Source organism: Anomaloglossus baeobatrachus, chromosome 5 (genome assembly GCF_048569485.1).
Source record: "Anomaloglossus baeobatrachus isolate aAnoBae1 chromosome 5, aAnoBae1.hap1, whole genome shotgun sequence".
Lineage (NCBI taxonomy): Eukaryota > Metazoa > Chordata > Amphibia > Anura > Aromobatidae > Anomaloglossus > Anomaloglossus baeobatrachus.
In genome coordinates this window covers 541,558,992-541,578,303 of record NC_134357.1, presented here as the reverse complement: position 1 = coordinate 541,578,303, position 19,312 = coordinate 541,558,992, and the positions used below count along the sequence as shown (strand labels likewise).

The window sequence follows — 19,312 nt, the reverse complement described above, 5'->3', positions numbered from 1 at the left end:
GAAGCCAGGGAAGGAGGCTGCGAGGAGGACGCAGGGGAGCCGGCCAGGTCCAGGGAAGCTGTCGGGCGCCGGGATCGGGGGCCCGGAGCCCTGGGACGGACGGAATCCGGTGACTGGGGAGCGGAGAGCGTGGCAGGTGAGCCGGGGAACGGGGGTGAGGACCCGGGGAGCGTGACACTACCTAAGGCACTTAAAGTAAAAACAACATCAGGATCGATAGCCATCGAAAGAGCACACAGAATTGGTCCCCCTCGCAGGGATGGAAGTTCCAGACCCCGTCCGGTCATCTTTAGAGTGCTGGACTTTCAAGACAAACAAAAAATCTTGGCAGCTTTACAGAATGAGAAAGGTCTCTCATACAACAACAATAAACTCTTAATTTTTCAAGACTATTCAGCAATTGTGGCAGCAAAACGTAAAGCATTCAGCCCGGTATGCCGACTATTAGTGGAAAGAGACATTCGATTCAGCCTACAATATCCAGCGACCCTTCGCTTCACAGTGGAGGGGAAAAATTGGGAGTTCGGGGATCCGGAGAAGGCCCTGAACCACCTAAACTCAGGAGCATCACCTTCACCATCTAACAATGATACTTGACATGGTGACTTCAAGCACGATTTGTTTGACATAATGCTTGAAATTTTACGGTTATTCATTGGTATGTTTATATTGAAGGCAGGAAGCCTTGCTGTTGGGATGGGGGTGTTTAATGGGGTGTTCATGGGGGAGGGTGGGAGGAACCTCTGCGTGTGTATCTCCAAAGGTGCCCTTTTGTGGGGGTCTCTACTCACTGGCTGGGATGGGTGGAGCACCTCAAATGAGACTAGATTAGGCTTTCAAAAAATACCTAAGGCAGGTATTGGGTAATGGCTAACCAAACAAACTTAGGAGTGTCCATGCTGGAGGAGCTGATATGGTGTTCGTGGAATGTGAACGGGCTCAATTCACCAGTTAAAAGGAGAAAAGTTCTTCACTATCTGAATCGCTCAAATTTTCACATCATATTTTTTGCAGGAGACACACTGGCTAAAAGGTAACCACCCATCTCTTCTGAGTAGGAAGTACATCATGTGTGCTGAGGCATCCTTTACCAAGAAACAGAGAGGGGTCGCCATTCTCATCAATAAGAACATCAATCATGAGGTATTAGATGTGATGGAGGACCCTTCTGGGAGAGTACTCTTGGTCAAAATTAACATTGAAGGTACGGTTTATGGATTAGCTAACATATATGCACCTAACACTCCTGACACAAGATTTGACTCCGAACTCCTGGAAAACATAGCAGGGTGGAACACTTCTAATCTGATAGTGGGAGGTGATTTTAACGAGGCTTATGACCTAGTCCTGGATAGATCGAACCCTCAAAAACCACATCTGGCCACACATAAGGGAGGTATAAAATTGTTAATGGACCATCTGGGCTTGGTTGACTTTTGGCGGTTACAGCATTCAATTGATAAAGACTATTCACACTATTCTCATGTTCATAATTCTCATGCGAGATTAGATTATTGGCTGGTGAGTTCATCAGTGTTACCCTCACTTATGTCCTCAAACATCCTAGACATTTATCTATCAGACCATGCACCAGTCACATTCAAATCCAGTTTGGGCGGGGCGGTAATTAGAGAGCGGAAATGGAGATTCCCATTGTATCTTTATCAGTCAGAGGACTTTAAGAAGTCTTTACAGACCTTTTGGGACACATACAAAATAGACAACCAGGAACATAGCAAGGACGTTCATCTATTCTGGGCGGCCTCTAAAGCAGTGGTAAGGGGGAAAATACTTGCATATGTTAGCTACAGAAAGAAAAAGGTAATGAAGCGTACTCTGGAAGCCCAGAAACACTTAACCCAGACATACAAGGCGTTTAAACTTTCTAATACACCCGCGGCAAAACAAAAATTCCTAGAAGCTAAAGAGGCTGCAGACACGTTGGCTCACGAAGCAGCATTGAACAATATTGATTACTTGAAACACAAATACTTTAAATGGGGCAACAAACCGGGAAGACTTTTGGCTTCCATGACAAAACCATTCAAACAGGCCACTAGAATCCAAAAGATTAAAAAAGGGACGGGACAATCACATCCAGAGACGATGAGGTCACAGAGGAGTTTAGGGCCTTTTTTGGGTCACTTTACGCAGCTGAGACTGGAAATACTGCTGATGGGGCTGGTTTTCTTCGGCCTGAGGTAACTCCACCCCTGTCTGAGGAGCAGAAAGCCATACTGGATGCACCCCTTGGTACGGCGGAGGTTATGCAAACTATTAACACCCTCAAGGTCGCTAAAGCACCGGGACCTGACAGGTTTAGCAACGAGTATTATAAATTGTTAGGACCCTCTGTAGGACTGCATCTATGTGCAGTGTTCAATGAAATAGTGAGGGCTAAGAAGCTTCCAGACGGTTTCAATGAAGCGTGTATTATTGTCCTGCCCAAGCCAGGTAAAGATCCCTTACAAGTTGAAGGGTATAGGCCAATTTCTTTACTCAACTCAGATTTTAAAATCTTCACTAAAATATTAGCTAATAGATTACAGCAAATTATCCCGGATTTGATATTACCTTGCCAGACTGGGTTCATTCATGGAAAGTCGATTTACCTATAATATTAGGACAGCAATAGGAACTATCTCATACAGCAGAAAGGCATCGACACACCAAGAACATCATTGTAGGATTAGATGCGGACAAGGCCTTCGATAGGGTCTCCTAGGGCTATCTGTATGGCCTTCTTGATAGACGAAAATTTGGTCCCTGGTTTGGCGAGGCAATCCAAATGATTTACAAGGACCCAAGATCTTATCTGTCCATAAACAATGCGCCATCTCAATCTTTTAATATACAGAGGGGAACGCGTCAGGGATGCCCACTTTCACCGTTATTATTTAACCTAGCATTAGATCCACTTCTTCGAACATTACAAAATTTATCAGAGTTCCAGGGAGTGAAGGTCGGACATTCTATGATCAAAATGTTGGCCTTTGCAGATGATGTATTGCTATTTATAGCCAACCCTTCTCAAGCAATCATGGCAATAATGAATACACTAAACAGATTTGGGGAAATCTCAGGCTTTAAAGTTAACTACAACAAATCGGAAGCATTGGCGATATTTAGAACTGATAAAATTAATGATGCCTCATTTCCATTTCAATGGTGTTCGGAGTCTATTAGGTACCTGGGCATCCAACTTCCAGCCAACCTGTCACTGATGTATAAATTAAACTATAGACCTTGTATAGCCTCCTTGCTTCAGCTCCTGCAGTCACGAGACAGATTTAAACTATCTCGGGCCGGTGTCGTCTCATAAAAATGATAGCGTTTCCTAAATTGATGTATCTCTTCCAATATCTTCCATTGCTGCTAACCAACTCTGATATAAAGATGCTAAATACGGGATTGAGGAAATTCATATGGGGACGTGTGGGGTGTTCCAGGATAAGCCTCTCTAAACTTACCCTTCCCAAAAAGGAGGGGGGAATTAATCTTCCAGATATTGGTAGATATAATCTTGCAGCAAACTTCAGATATGTCTTGGATTGGGTGCGAGGCTCCTCCCATTTTGCCAATGTCCAACTGGAACCCACACTTATCTTTGATAACCTTGTTACACCTGAGAGGAGATGAGCTTCCAGGCGACATCACAGAGCATCCCACACTTTGGGCTACAATAAAAACATGGAGGAGGGTAAGAAAGATTTGCGGTGCTAGCTGCTATGTAACACCATTCCAGACATTTAGGAGGAACCCACACTTTCTAGAGGGCAGGCCCACAGTGGAGTATGAGATTCTGGCCACTCAAAAATGTCAGATGGCGGTGGATATGCTGGATTCTGGCTTTTCTTTGCTAACGTTTGAGGAATCGAGATGCCGCTTTCCAGCATTCACGCACAAACCTTTCTTATTCCTTCAAGCTCGTAGCTTGGCACTAAAAAATATTGGTCAAGGAGTAGGGCCAAGTAGAAAATTGGACACTTTTATCCGTAATGCTAGGACGCAGGTCACCTCCACTAGCCAGATATACTCGTTGCTACGTCCTCACTGGAACTGGGAGGAGGAGAAGGCGGGCCCAGCGAAATGGATAACAGAGTTCCCGGAATACGAGATAGCAGATATACTGGGAGCTACCCTGTCTCTAGTAAAATTAGTGCCATATGCTAGGTACACAGACATGGCTTTGCGGGTCTTTGATAGGGCGTACATATCACCTCTGGTTCGGTCCAGAATGTCATCTACAATATACACTTGCGCTAAGTGTGGTCTGGATAAAGCTACACTATACCATCAGTTTTGGGAATGCATGCAAATTTTGGAACTGTGGAAACATGTACATCTGAGAATTCAAACCACATACAAAATTAAATTCCAGTTAACCCCTCAATGGACCATCTTTAATATCCTAGGGGGGACTCAGCAAAGTATTCCCAGGGGAACAAAGGTAGCACTTTCTATTTGGGCAGCGGCCTCTAGGAAAAGCATTTTACACCAATGGATAAACTTGAATCCCCAAGTATGGCATTGGTTGACACAAAAATCAAATTTCTGTTTAAAATGGAGAGATTGGAGACACTGACAAACAAGGAAAATTTGACCAGGAAATTTTTTGAAACATGGAGTCCATACATCCAGATACTCCCCATAGACACTAAAAATAGTCTTAGATCACAATTTGAAAATTCCTCATGGTACCTGCGGGAGGTCATTGGAGGGCACAACCCTGTGAGGAAAATCCTGGGATATGAAGAGGAATTATGATTTCCAGTCATAATCGCTCTCATCACTCCATGGTAGCGCCCCCTCCCTTCTTGTTCTCAGATGTCCAACATCTGGGAAGGTGTCATCCCAGCAACACATCCCATGGCCATCTCCTGTGATATGGAGATCAGATTAGCTGGGAACAGTGGACACAGGATGCCCCCCTGCCGTGACCCTGTAACAAGAGTTTGTATCTCATTATAAGGCTATGGAGGCCACCAGACAGAGCGGCTCCGGTAAAATATTGTTAATAGCTCGTGAACTATATTTCCCATAAATATGGCAAGCATAAAAACGACGTCCCCGCATGCGGACGGTGGTGACCCATATTTTATATGGGAGTAGGACCTTGGGAAATACCCCAAACGTGATATCGTCCGGTGGGGATTTAGCAGACAAGCCATGAGTCCTCTCGTTTGGCAGCTAAATTCAGAACGGTCACAATGAGAGCATTGTCGTCCGCCTACGATGTTCCCAGGCAAAGTTATGATTAATATTCCCCTGGGAATATTATTCTAACTCAAGGCCGGGGGAGTGGCAGTGCTTCCCTGTGAGGTCACGAAGGTAGGAGGGGACAGGAATCTGACCAGGTTGATAACCCCAATTCGGCCATTTCCCAGTGTTCTTTCGCCGGGGGTCACGTGTAGGAAACATCTGTGGGAAAGATCCTAGAAACCTGGTCTACAGCGCCCCCCTGTGGCCAGACGCACAAGGTAACTGATTGAATTGTATACCTGTTTGTAATCCATACCTTGCCTGTAACTGTACTCTGACCTATGTATATTCTGTAGATTACCTATTGTATATATTGTAGTTTCTAGTGTGCTTTAGGCTGATTAAATTATATAATTAATCTTGGGCTGTTCTGTTATCTCGATCTTGAATCCCACGTCTGTGTGTTCGGCTAATAGTTACCGTAAATCGGTTGGTGGCAGCGAGTGTGTGCCAAGGATCATTGTGGGGCGGCCAGTGAGAGGCGAGGAGGTTCTTATATATTCCGTCCGCGGAGGTCGGAGGAATATATACCCTGCTCTCACCGGGGACCCTTCAATCATCGGCACAGGAGAATAGCGGCCTCTTTGCTTATTTTCGGGCAATTCCATAATTGGCCTGACTATAAGAGGGGCGCTAGAGAGCGCGTCACGTGCTCTGTCTGTCGGTCGGGAGGTATAAAGGAGGGGTGACCCCCACTTGTTACCCCCCGATCGTGACATTGGTAGACAGCACGGGGGATTTCTGAGTGACCCCCCCGGCTGTTCGTGACAAACCCAATACCATAAAGATCTAGGTTTGGAGAGAGGACACGCAGAGGTGGGGTGGGGTGAGGTCGGGAGGGGGGGTTGGGATTCGAGGAGATACATTATCAGTAATTTTGTAGTTTAACATAATCATAATGTATGTATTATATTATTGACTATATGTTTTTGTTATTAAAATCTAATAAAAAGGTTAAAAAAAAAATAATGGTATTATATTAATTAAATATCACCTGTCCTGGTTCAGCAGTTTTTTGTATTTTAACACTGTCTAATTTTCTATATGTCATTTTCTGTGCAATTAAGTAATCTTTTAGCCCAGTACTTGGAATTTTTTTGTGCTCTATGTACTATACGTTTTAAGGCTACTATTTAAAAAGGCTAGGGTTATTCTACATTTTGCTTGGTAGCTTTTTCAAGGAGTATATCCCAGGAGATGTGGCACAGCATTTGCAGAAGCCCTAATGTGACAGAATAGCAGAAAACGAGCCTCAGAAAAACCCATAAATTAACTACATTTTGGAAATTCTAACCCTCAGTGAAGTCCTCTATAGGAGTAGTGACTATTTTGACTCCACAGACACTTTCTGGAAATTAGCATGAATTAGATGTTGGAGAGTAAAAATGACAAATATGCCATTTTATTACCCAACACATAGTGCCTAGATTGTGCTGCAATTGACCCACATACAGTAAATTTTTAAGTGGGTTCTTCTCACTACAGCAATGCCAAATACATTCAAGGCTGAGAAGTGAGGGGGAGATTTTATTTTGGGATAATGTTTTTTGCTGGATTAGTTTATGGATGCTATGTCACTTTTCAAAAGCCTTTGAGCCACTAATAATGTGGAAACATTTGTTTTTCTTTGACATATCATGGACCTGAGTGGAGCCTTGTTTTTGTGGGATGAGTACAAGTTTTTTTTTGTTTTGTTTTGTATCATTTTCACCTAAATTAATAATTTTGGCGTTTTTTTTATTCCAATATTTGGAAGCAGAATGAACAAACAGGTGAACACCACACTCTACTGGTTCATGCTTTGAGGTCGTCTATTAGGATGTGAAGTGTTATTATCTTAGTGACCAATTCAATTTGGCTACATCACTTGTTATTTCTATGGACATATGAAGTAGAGATGTTCAACAATATACATTTCGAGGATATTTTATTCAAACATAATTGTTTTATTTCTTGGCAGATGACGAGGACAGGAGATCAGAGGGACAACTGACATCTTCAATTTATAAATCAGATGACCTTGAGATCACACAGGATACAATTGAAGTGAATGTCTTTACTCCAGATATTTCATCATCCCTTCACAGTAAAGATCTATCATCCGATCCTATGAAACTGGTTCTATCTTGTGAAGTATCACAGACTACTAAGAAAAATAAAAGTCACAAAATAGGCAATAAAAAACGAACTGATCTTAAAGCAAAGAAGCCATTTTCACATTCAGAGTTTGGAAATCGTTTTCCAGTCGAAACATCTGTTGTTAAACAGCAAAAAATTCACGCAGATGAGAAAAGATTTATTTGTCCGAAGTGTGGGAGATATTTCAACAACCAAGCAAATTTTTATATGCACAAGAAAATTCATACTGGGGAGAAGCCATATTCATGTTCAGAATGTGGGAAATGTTTTAGCCATACATCAGGTCTTGTTACACATCAGAGAACCCACACAGGGGACAAGCCATATTCATGTTCAGAATGTGGGAAATGTTTTAACAAAAGATCACATCTTGTTACACATCAGAGAACCCACACAGGGGAGAAGCCATATTTATGTTCAGAATGTGGGAAATGTTTTAACAACAGATCAAATCTTGTAACTCACCAGAGAAACCACACAGGGGTGAAGCCATATTCATGTTCAGAATGTGGAAAATGTTTTAACAAGAGATCACATCTTGTTGCACATCAGAGAACCCACACAGGGGAGAAGCCATATTCATGTTCAGAATGTGGGAAATGTTTTAACCAGAGATCAAGTCTTTTTACACATCAGAGAACCCACACAGGGGACAAGCCATATTCATGTTCAGAATGTGGGAAATGTTTTAACCAGAGATCAATTCTTGTTACACATCAGAGAACCCACATAGGGGACAAGCCATATTCATGTTCAGAATGTGGGAAATGTTTTAACAACAGATCACAACTTGTTGCACATCAGAGAACCCACACAGGGGAGAAGCCATATTCATGTTCAGAATGTGGAAAATGTTTTAACCAGAGATCAAGTCTTGTTACACATCAGAAAACCCACATAGGGGACAAGCCATATTCATGTTCAGAATGTGGGAAATGTTTTAAACAGAGATTAGGTCTTGTTACACATCAGAGAACCCACACAGGGGACAAGCCATATACATGTTCAGAATGTCGGAAATGTTTTAGCCACAGATCAAGTCTTGTTACACATCAGAGAATTCACACAGGAGAGAAGACTTTTTCATGTTCAGAGTGTGAGAAATGTTTTTTCGATAAATCACATCTTGTTAGACACCAGAGAATTCACACATCGTAGAAGCAATTTTCATGTTTAGAATGTGGAAAATATATTAACCTAAAATCACAACTTCTTAAACATTAAAAATCCCACACTGGGAGAAGTCATTATCATACTTAAATTGTGATAAATGAATTATTGGCAAATCATATTTTGTTGACCATCAAAAATAAATCAAACAATGAGAATTTATATATTTTATTGACAAATTGTACACGAAACATATAACAGTCGTATATTAAATGAGAAAGGGAAATTACTTTAGTAGTGATGAGTGTTTAGCGAACCCACTGGGCAACAGCACAGGGGCTTGACTGCGGAACCACACCTGATTTTTCACCAGAGCCTCAAATGGTGACGGTGTTATGCTGCATGTGTGAGACAGGGTACCACTCGAGAAGACTGGGTCTACGACGGCTGGCCCCAGGGGTACGGAGACAGTCTCTGGTTGGTAACAGGAGCAGCCGGAGTCGAGGTTTCGACCTGGCTGGAGGGATAGATGCGGCAGTAGCCGGTCACCGTACTTGCGGCAGCAGGTATCGTGGTAGATGGCTAGCGTGACAGCTTGTAGCAGCAGTGGAGACTTGGGATAACAGCAGTACACTGAAACACAGACACAAATGAGCAGCAGAGACAGCAGCAACAGTGCTATGGGACCTTTGAACAGGCAACGTATGTAACTCATTTTCCAGGCACCTCCCTTAGGGAAAAGGCGCCTTAAGTAGCTCCGCTTTCAATTTAGGGTATGCCGGCCCATTAACCCCTTAATGACCCTTGACGTACTGGGTACGTCATGGTGACATTGTGCTAAACGACCCATGACATACCCAGTACGTCATGGCGAAATCTCGGCCCCGGAGCCTCAGTGAGTGCAATCGGTTCACACAAACCTTAGATTCGGGGAGGAGGGGACTTCTGCCTGACCTCAGGAGGGGTGGTGCTTCCTCCCCGAACCTATGGAGGCTGTGATTGGCTGATGAATACCGCTCAGCCAATCACAGCCACTGTAATGTTTTAGCCATTGAAAATGGCTTAAACATTGAAATCCAGCCCTAATCAGTGCAGCTGTAGCACCGATTATTGGCTGGAGCTGGGTGATCGGTGCTTCACCCGCCCCCAGCTCTGATTGGAGAGATCGGCCTTGTGACCGATCTCTCCAATCACCGTGGATCTGGGGCTGGTGACCACTCCCCTCCGCTTTACTCCGTCCGTGGAAGCCAAGGGGAGCGATCCCTGCAAGTGCCCTGGTAAGCCCCTGCCCCAATCCGCTGCAACCGCTGCTGGTCCCCCGATCCGCTGCCACCGCCGCCGATCCACCGCCGATCTCCTCTATCTGCTGCAGCCGCCTCCATCTGCCATCGCTCTCTCCCATCAGCCGCTGCCCCCCTCCGTGAGCTGCTCCCCGCTCTCTACCATCCTCATCTGCTGCCCCCTCCACCGTCTCCCACCCTGTGCGATCTACTGCCCGCCTCCGCCATCTCACCTTCCCGATCTGCTGCCCGCTGTCCGCCATCTCACCTTCCCTATCTGCTGCCCGCCATCTCACCTTCCTGATCTGCTGCTCGCTGTCCGCCATCTCACCTTCCCGATCTACTGCTCGCTGTCCGCCATCTCACCTTCCCGATCTACTGCTCGCTGTCCGCCATCTCACCTTCCCGATCTGCTGCCCCCTCCCCATCTCACCTCCGCGATCTGCTGCCCGCTGTCCGCCATCTCACCTACTCTATCTGCTGCCCACCTCCCCCATCTCACCTCCACGATCTGCTGTCCGCCATCTCACCTCCACGATCTGTTGCCTGCTCTCCGCCATCTCACTTCCGCGATCTTCTGCCCGCTGTCCGCCATCTCAGCTCCGCAATATGCTGCCCGCCTCCCCCATCTCACCTCCGCGATCTGCTGCCCGCTGTCTGCCATCTCACCTCCGCGATCTGCTGCCCCCTCCCCCATCTCACCTATGCGATCTGCTGTCCCCCATCTCACCTCCGCAATCTGATGCCCGCTGTCCCCCATCTCACCTCCGCCATCTGCTGCCCCCTCCCCCATCTCACCTTCCCGATCTGCTGCCCGCTGTCCGCCATCTCACCTTCCCGATCTGCTGCCCGCCTATGCCATCTCACCTTCCCGATCTGCTGCCCACTGTCCGCCATCTCACCTTCCCGATCTGCTGCCCGCCTCCGCCATCTCACCTTCCCGATCTGCTGCCCCCTCCTCATCTCACCTTCCCGATCTGCTGCCCGCTGTCCCCTCCCCATCTCACCTTCCCGATCTGCTGCCCGCTGTCCGCCATCTCACCTTCCCGATCTGCTGCCCGCTGTCCGTCATCTCACCTTCCCGATCTGCTGCCCGCTGTCCACCATCCCACCTTCCCGATCTGCTGCCCGCCTCCTCCATCTCACCTTCCCGATCTGCTGCCCCTTCCCCCATCTCACCTTCCCGATCTGCTGCCCGTATTCCGCCATCTCACCTTCCCGATCTGCTGCCCCCTCCCCCATCTCACCTTCCCAATCTGCTGCCCGCTGTCCGCCATCTCACCTTCCCGATCTGCTGCCCGCCTCCACCATCTCACCTTCCCGATCGGCTGTCCGCCATCTCACCTTCCCGATCTGCTGCCCGCCTCCGCAATCTCACCTTTCCGATCTGCTGCCCGCTGTCCGCCATCTCACCTTCCCGATCTGCTGCCCCCTCTCTCCAGCTCACCTTCCCGATCTGCTGCCCGCCCTCCACCTTCTCACCTTCCCCGATCTGCTGCCCCCTCCATCTCACCTACACGATATGCTGTCCGCCATCTCACCTTCCCGATCTGCTGCCCCCTCTCTCCAGCTCACCTTGCCGATCTGCTGCCCGCCCTCCACCTTCTCACCTTCCCCGATCTGCTGCCCCCTCCCTATCTCACCTACACGATCTGCTGTCCGCCATCTCACCTTCCCGATCTGCTGCCCCCTCTCTCCAGCTCACCTTCCCGATCTGCTGCCCGCCCTCCACCTTCTCACCTTCCCCGATCTGCTGCCCCCTCCCCCATCTCACCTACACGATCTGCTGCCCGCTGTCCGCCATCTCACCTTCCCGATCTGCTGCCCGCTCTCTCCAGCTCACCTTTCCGATCTGCTGCCCGCCCTCCACCATCTCACCTTCGCCGATCTGCTGCCCCCTCCCTCATCTCACCCTCCCCGATCTGCTGCCCACTTTACCTCATCAGCTGCTGCCCCCTCCCTGATCTGCTGCCCCCTCTCTCACCTTCCCTGATCTGCTGCCTGCTCTCTCCCATCCTCTTCATCTGAAGCCCCGTCCCACACCTCTCACCCTCCCCGATCTGCTGCCCCCTCCACCACCTCTCACCCTGATCTGCTGCCTGCCCTCTCCCATCCGCCACCACTCTTCCATTTGCCGCACCCTCTCCCATCCTCCGCTGCGCCCTCTCCCATTCTTTGCCGTGCCCTCTCCCATCCTCTATCCATCTTTTTTTTCATCCCACCTAGTCCCCCCCCTTTTTGCAGCACATCTGTGCGTGCGTACTGATTTTTTTTCTGTAAACTAAGAAATAAATACAAATAAACTTAGTTTAGGGCCAGTAAAACTATACTGTAGTAATCGTCAACTACAGTATTTTTTACTGAATATTGTAAGGGTCAGTCCAGTGCCACACGTGAGAGCGATGCACGAGTCTCACATCGCATCATCCGGTACGGTCGCTCTCTTCCAGACAGGAGTGTGCAGCTGTGCCGGATGATGCGATGCGAGATTCGTGAATCGCTCTCACATGTGGTACTTGCCATAGTGTCAGTTGCAGGCGCTCATTATTTTCTTTTCTTTTTTTTACTGACATCCGTATTTTTTATTTCGCCAAACTAATTTTTTTGTATGGGGGGGTCTAGTTTCCAAAATGGGGTCACATGTGGGGGAGCTCCATTGTTTATAATTCCAGACAATTTTGCTGTGAAATGGCGCTCCTTCTGTTCTGAGCCCCGCCGTGCGTCCAAGCAATTGATTTCCACCACATATGAGGTATCTGTGTACTCAGGAGAAATTGCACAATACGTTTTATGGTGCATTTTTTCCTGATACCCTTGTGAAAAAAAAGCTACCTGTTTGAAAAAACAATTTCGTGGTAAAAAAAAATAAATTTATTTTCACGGCTAAACATTACAAACTTTTGTGAAGCCTCCAGGGGTTCAAAGTGCTCACAAAACAGCTAGATAAATTCCATGAGGGCTCTAGTTTCCAAAATGGGGTCACATGTGGGGGAGCTCCATTGTTTAGGCACCTCAGAGGGTCTTCAAACCCAACATGGCGTCCGCTAATGAGTGCAGCTAATTTTGCACTCAAAAATTCAAATGGCGTTCCTTGCCTTCCGATTCCTGCCGTGTGCCCAAACATTTGATTTCCACCACATATGAGGTATCTGCGTACTCAGGAGAAAATGCACGATACATTTTATGGTGCATTTTTCCTGATACCCTTGTGAAAATGCTACATTTTATGGCTAAAGTAACATTTTTGTGTAAAAAAGTAAAATTTTCATTTTTTCCTTCTACATTGCTTTGGTTGCTGTGAAGCTCCTAAAGGGTTAATAAACTTCTTGGATGTGGTTTTGAGCAGAGTGAGGGGTGCAGATTTTAGAATGGGGTCACTTTTGGGTATTTTCTGTCGCCTAGGTTTCTCAAATCACTCCAAATGTGATGTGGTACCTAAAAACTTTTTTTTGGTAAATTTTGTTGGAAAAATGAGGAATTGCTGATGAACTTTGAACCCTTCTAACTTCCTAACGGAAAAAAAAAATTGTTTCAAAAATTGCGCTGGTGTAAAGCAGACATGTGGGAAATGTTATTTAGTAACTATTTTGTGTGACATATCTCTCAGATTTATGGGCATAAAATTTCAAATTTTGAAAAATGCAAAATGTTCAAAATTTTCGCCAAATTTCCGAAATGTTTACAAATAAACGCAAAACATATCGGACTAAATTTACCACTGACATGAAGTACACTATGACACGAAAAAACAATGTCAGAATTGCCAGGATCCGTTGAAGCGTTCCAGAATTATAACCTGTCAAAGTGACACTGGTAAAAATTGCAAAAAATGGCTGGGTCTTTAAGGTGAAAACAGGCTGGGGGCTGAAGGGGTTAAGATAAGGGGCATAGAAAAGAGTATGGCTAAGCTTCACCGTTAGGTGCTCAGGAGAAAAATATAACTATGTCACGAAGCAAAATCCGGCACTCAAAATAAATTGTGTTGTAAATATTCCTTTTATTCAAGATGTATAGTGACAACAAAAACAAAACGTTTCGGCTATTTGCCTTCTTCAATTTTTGTGAATAGAGAACAAAATATTAATACCAAATAACAGAACATATATATCAAAATGACACAGGTACTATACATAACGTCTTCAGAAAATAATGTAATAGAAAATACTACAATGAAAGCTTCATATAATATGCATACAAAAACTGCATTACCTATAGTAATGAAAGATATATATCATTAGTGGTTGTGGGAACGTAATAGACTGAAAAAGAAATGAAGGAAGTGAAAATTCTCTTCAAAGGGACATCAAACAACAAGCACCCAAAACATCTAATCGTTACCTGCTTCACCGGTGGTCAGAGGAGGAGTGAGTGAGGGAATAACCCTGCACGGGTTTAAATATCAGTGAGGGGCGGGCATAATCATCCACTTCCTTATTGTGGAACGCAAGCGGTGGAAAGAGTGAGACACATGCCGCACGTGCGCAGTGAAACCAGGAAGAGAATATGAACGTGAACCGCTCCAGATGAATTGCTCCTGAAACTCAGCGTGTCTGAAAGAGATATTAACCATTTATCAGCCATGATAAACATAGCGATATGTTATATAGGAAATTATGATTAGATAATAATTTATAATAAGTATGGCTCACCAGGCATGAGTCTAGCAGGTAATTGTACTATATTAATATGATTATTATACATATTATATATTACAATATATTAATATAACCTAGTAAATCTGTATTCATATTCAATAGAAAATACAATGGCAATATAAATCTTGGAGGCACAAGACTACCATAGGGGAGATCACCAGACAAGTACATACAGAGTTTTAAGGAATACATCATATAGGTGAAAGTCCCAGGGACACAATAACAAATACGGACAAATCTCATCCCCCACTAGATAGAACCTCATGAGAATGTGTCATATTCCTGGTTGAGACCGTGAGGGGACAGAGTTCTAAGAGTTTGGATCCAGAAGGACTCTCTTTCTTTGAGTTTTTTCACTCTGTCCCCTCCACGTCTCATTGGGGGAACATGTTCCAGAATTTGAAACCTTAGCTAAGAAATTGTATGTCCCAGTGTTAAAAAATGGTGGGGGATTGGCAGCATCATCAATTTGCACCTAATGGTCGACTTTTGCTTGCCAATGCGGTCCCGGATATGCTGGGTGGTTTCCCCAACATATCCGAGACCGCACGGACACTTCAGCAAGTAAACTACGTATGATGTGTCACATGTAAAGAAATCTTTTATATAAAAGACTTTGCCAGTATGGGGGTGTGTAAATGAGTTACCACTCACCATGTTTGAGCACTGCGGGCAACGGAGGCAGGGATAATTACCCTGCTTGGGTGTGGCTAAAAAGGTCTGTCTAGACTTACGGGTAGTGGACCCTATATCGACCCTGACCAGAAGATTCTTCAGGTTTGAGGGACTTTTAAAACTGAATAACGGAGTAGTAGCAAATTCATCCACACTTGGAGAGGATTGATGTAAAAGATGCCAGTGTTTTAGGATTATGCCTCTAAGAACAGGATGGTATGGGTGAAAAGTATTCACGAATTTTACAAAAGGGCCTTGCCACTTCTTCTTTTTGACAGTGCTCTGTGGATTGAAATCAGCAACATGTGGGGGATAACCCCTCTGTATAAATTTATTTTGGATCTCCGTATGTCTAAGGACTCGTTGTGTAGAACCTGACACTATCCTAGCCACCCGTTTATGCTGTGAATAAGGTAAAGATTACTTGAGATGATGTGGATGGCAACTATCATAATGTAGCAAACTATTCCTGTCAGTTTTTTTTAACATATAGGTCTGATAAAATTATGCAATGAGGATCAATAGTAATAACGGTGTCTAAGAAGTTAATGGTATGAGGTTCCACATGTTTGGTGAATGTTAACCAGGTGCTTGTTGGTTAATGTACTGAAAAATTCTTCAAATGCAACACTAGGACCATTGAAAATAAGAAAAACATCATCGATTAATCTTTTCCATGTTGTAATATATGTTTTAAAGATTGGATGGGAATAAACATATGATGTTTCAAAATGAGCCATAAATATATTTGCGTATGGTGGCGCAACTTTTGAGCCCATTGCTGTGTCCTGATTACACTGCGCACGCGCGTACTTCCTGGTTTCACTGCGCACGCGCGGCGTGTCTCACTCTTTCCACCGCTTGCATTCCATAATAAGAAAGTGGATGATTATGCCCGCCCCTCACTGACATTTAAACCCGTGCAGGGTTATTCCCTCACTCACTCCTCCTCTGACCACCGGTGAAGCAGGAAACGATTAGATGTTATGGGTGCTTGTTGTTTGATGTCCCTTTGAAGAGAATTTTCACTTCCTTCATTTCTTTTTCAGTCTATTACGTTCCCACAACCACTAATGATAACTATACCTTGTATATTCCTCTAGCTCTCTTTTCCTTTTAGTTCTGCTTTATTAACAGCACCCTCTCTATGCATAACAGATCTTTTCTTCTATTTAATGACCGGATGCTTCCTGTACATTATGAGCAATTTGCTATAACGTATCTCTTGACAAATGTCACAATATTAGAGGTAGGTATTCTTACCTACACAGAAGGTGGACTGGCTTATGTTTCACAATTTTGACATTAGATTTGCCCACTAGTTTCCTATGTAGTCTTTCTGTAAGGAAATCCTTTATTTTTTATACCTTTCCTTTCTGATAAGCAGATGCTTAATTTATACTTGTAGATTACTAATGGATTGTTTATTCACACGGATGTAATATTGTCACAACTGTGTACAAGGAAAAAAAAGTGTTGTGACTCCAGTGCATATCTTTCATTACTATAGGTAATACACTTTTTGTATGCATATTATATGATGCTTTCATTGTAGTATTTTCTATTACATTATTTTCTGAAGACGTGATGTATAGTACCTGTTTCATTATGATATATATGTTCTGTTATTTGGTATTAATATTTTGTTGTCTTGTCATAAAGAGTCACAAAAATTGAAGAAGGCAAATAGCCGAAACGTTTTGTTTTTGTTGTCACTATACATCTTGAATAAAAGGAATATTTACAACACAATTTATTTTGAGTGCCGGAGTTTGCTTCGTGACATAGTTATATTTTTCTCCTGAGCACCTAACTAACGGTGAAGCTTAGCCATACTCTTTTCTATGTCCGTTTTTTAGGCTTTAGCTCCCGTATACCTCTTCCTTTTTTATAAGAAATTATAAAAATATTAGACAGAGATGTCTCAGAATACATTTTCTTATAATGATGAACAGGCATTCTCCATTGTTTCTCGTGTGACAACCACTGTACAGTTTCTATTTACTCCCACTGAAGAGAGAAGAGCGAAAGACTACGAGAGAGAATTGAAACGTCAAACCGCCCTGGAATTGCACCTGATTACATTGGCCAAGTATCACAAAGTGAAACGCATTCCTAGAGGACTCAGGGTCTCGTTGCGTCCCACACTTTTTTCTGCTAATTCTGAATTTTGCTCTATTTTTCAACAAATTTTGAATAAATGTTCGTTTGACTTCATGACACTGACCATAGACTATCTACAGAAGCAACTGGATGGTATCTCTAAAAATATCTCTACTATTGCAAGTCAGCTTTCCAATACATTTTCTCCAACTGATCTTGGGAATATAAAATCAAATTTGGATACAACTATAAGTGAATATAAGAAGACCCTACAAGATCGTAAAAGAGCGAAATTTTCGCGTGATGAGGACGATTATAAAAAAGGCCGTGTATACAGATGGCGCTGTGGAGAACCCGCTCCTCGTCGACGCTTCTATCCTAGAACTGAATTTTCATCTTCAGCAAGTTCAGGAAGCGAACAAGAAACCTCTTCTTCTTTTTTAGGCCCACGTCGTCCTCATATTCCAAGAGGACGAGGAGGGGAAAGAGGAAGGCCTTATATAGGAGAGCTGATTGTGACACAGTCCCAGGTAGGAAGGATCTCATCTTTAATATCTCCTTGTACACCTTGTCCCCCATTGAATCGCAGGTGTTACAAAAAGGATTAAGTTTCTGTCCCACACCCAGTTTTAACACGTTTAGGTTAGCTCAAGAGTTAAACAGATTTTTTAGATCTCTTAGATTGAAGGCCCATTTTCAGAGACATCCTTTTCAGGATACTCCTGATATTATTCCAGTTAGTTCTGAGGTTTCACAATTCTCACTACAAAATTTTAATTTATATACACATAGTAATTTTATGCCTCCCCGTTCATACCACCCAGTGGAGAGATATATTTCATTGGTAAAGACTGATGTGGAAGCCTTCATCAATAGAGTAAAAAATGGCGAGCTACATATAAAACGTAATTTGACCTTAGAAGAGTCACAGGCTCTTTGATCATTGAAACGTAATCCTTCTATAATTATCAAACCCGCTGATAAAGGGGGTGCACTGGTAATTATGAATAAGAGTTATTATATTTCTGAGATCCTAACCCAACTTGTGGACCATGCCACGTATACACCGGTCACTACCGACCCTTCACCTGTTATTAAGGAGATTATTTTAGATAAGATTGCCCATTATTCTAAGTTAGGGGTTATTGATATGAAGTTGGCAACCTTTTTGAATAAGGCTAGTCCGTCGATCCCAGTTTTTTACACTTTACCTAACGTGCATAAAGATTTGTGGCATCCACCAGGACGACCAATTGTCGCTTCCACGGATTCTCTATTGTCGCCTTTAGCCATTACATTGGATCATATCCTATCTCCTCTAGTACCCAACACTGCCTCTTATTTACGGGATACCACCCATTTCCTTGACCATTTAAAATCTTTAGGACAACTTTCCCCTGACTCTGTCCTGGACACCTTGGATGTGAATTCACTGTATACAAGTATTGATCATGATTTAGGTCTTCAGGCAATTAAATGGTTTCTTCTTCTTCTCTGTCTACATATATATATACACACCACATTTTCAACTACTCAGATGGAATTTTGCTTGGATTTGTTACACTTAGTCTTATATAATTTTTTTTTTATGTTTTAGGATCAATTTTATATTTAAAATAAGGGCACAGCAATGGGCTTAAACATTACGCCAACATACGCAAATATATTTATGGCTCATTTTAAAACATCATATGTTTATTCCCATCCAATCTTTAAAACATATATTACAACATGGAAAAGATTTATCGATGTTTTTCTTATTTTCAATGGTCCTAGTGTTGCATTTGAAGATTATTTTCAGTACATTAACCAAAAAGTACCTGGTTTAACATTCACCAAACATGTGGATCCTCATACCATTAACTTCTTTGACACCCTTATTACTATTGATCATCATGGCATAATTTTATCAGACCTATACGTCAAAAAAACTGACAGGAATAGTTTGCTACATTATGATAGTTGCCATCCGCCTCATCTCAAGCAATCTTTACCTTATTCACAGCATAAACGGGTGGCTAGGATAGCGTCAGGTTCTACACAACGAGTCCTTAGACATAAGGAGATCCAAGATAAATTTATACACAA

General features: G+C 43.7%; 1 pseudogene; it reads left to right on the top strand.

Annotated features, from left to right (window-relative positions):
- The window catches only part of LOC142312209 (uncharacterized), a 120,605-nt pseudogene that overhangs the window by 66,712 nt on the left and 34,581 nt on the right, over positions 1 to 19,312 (top strand).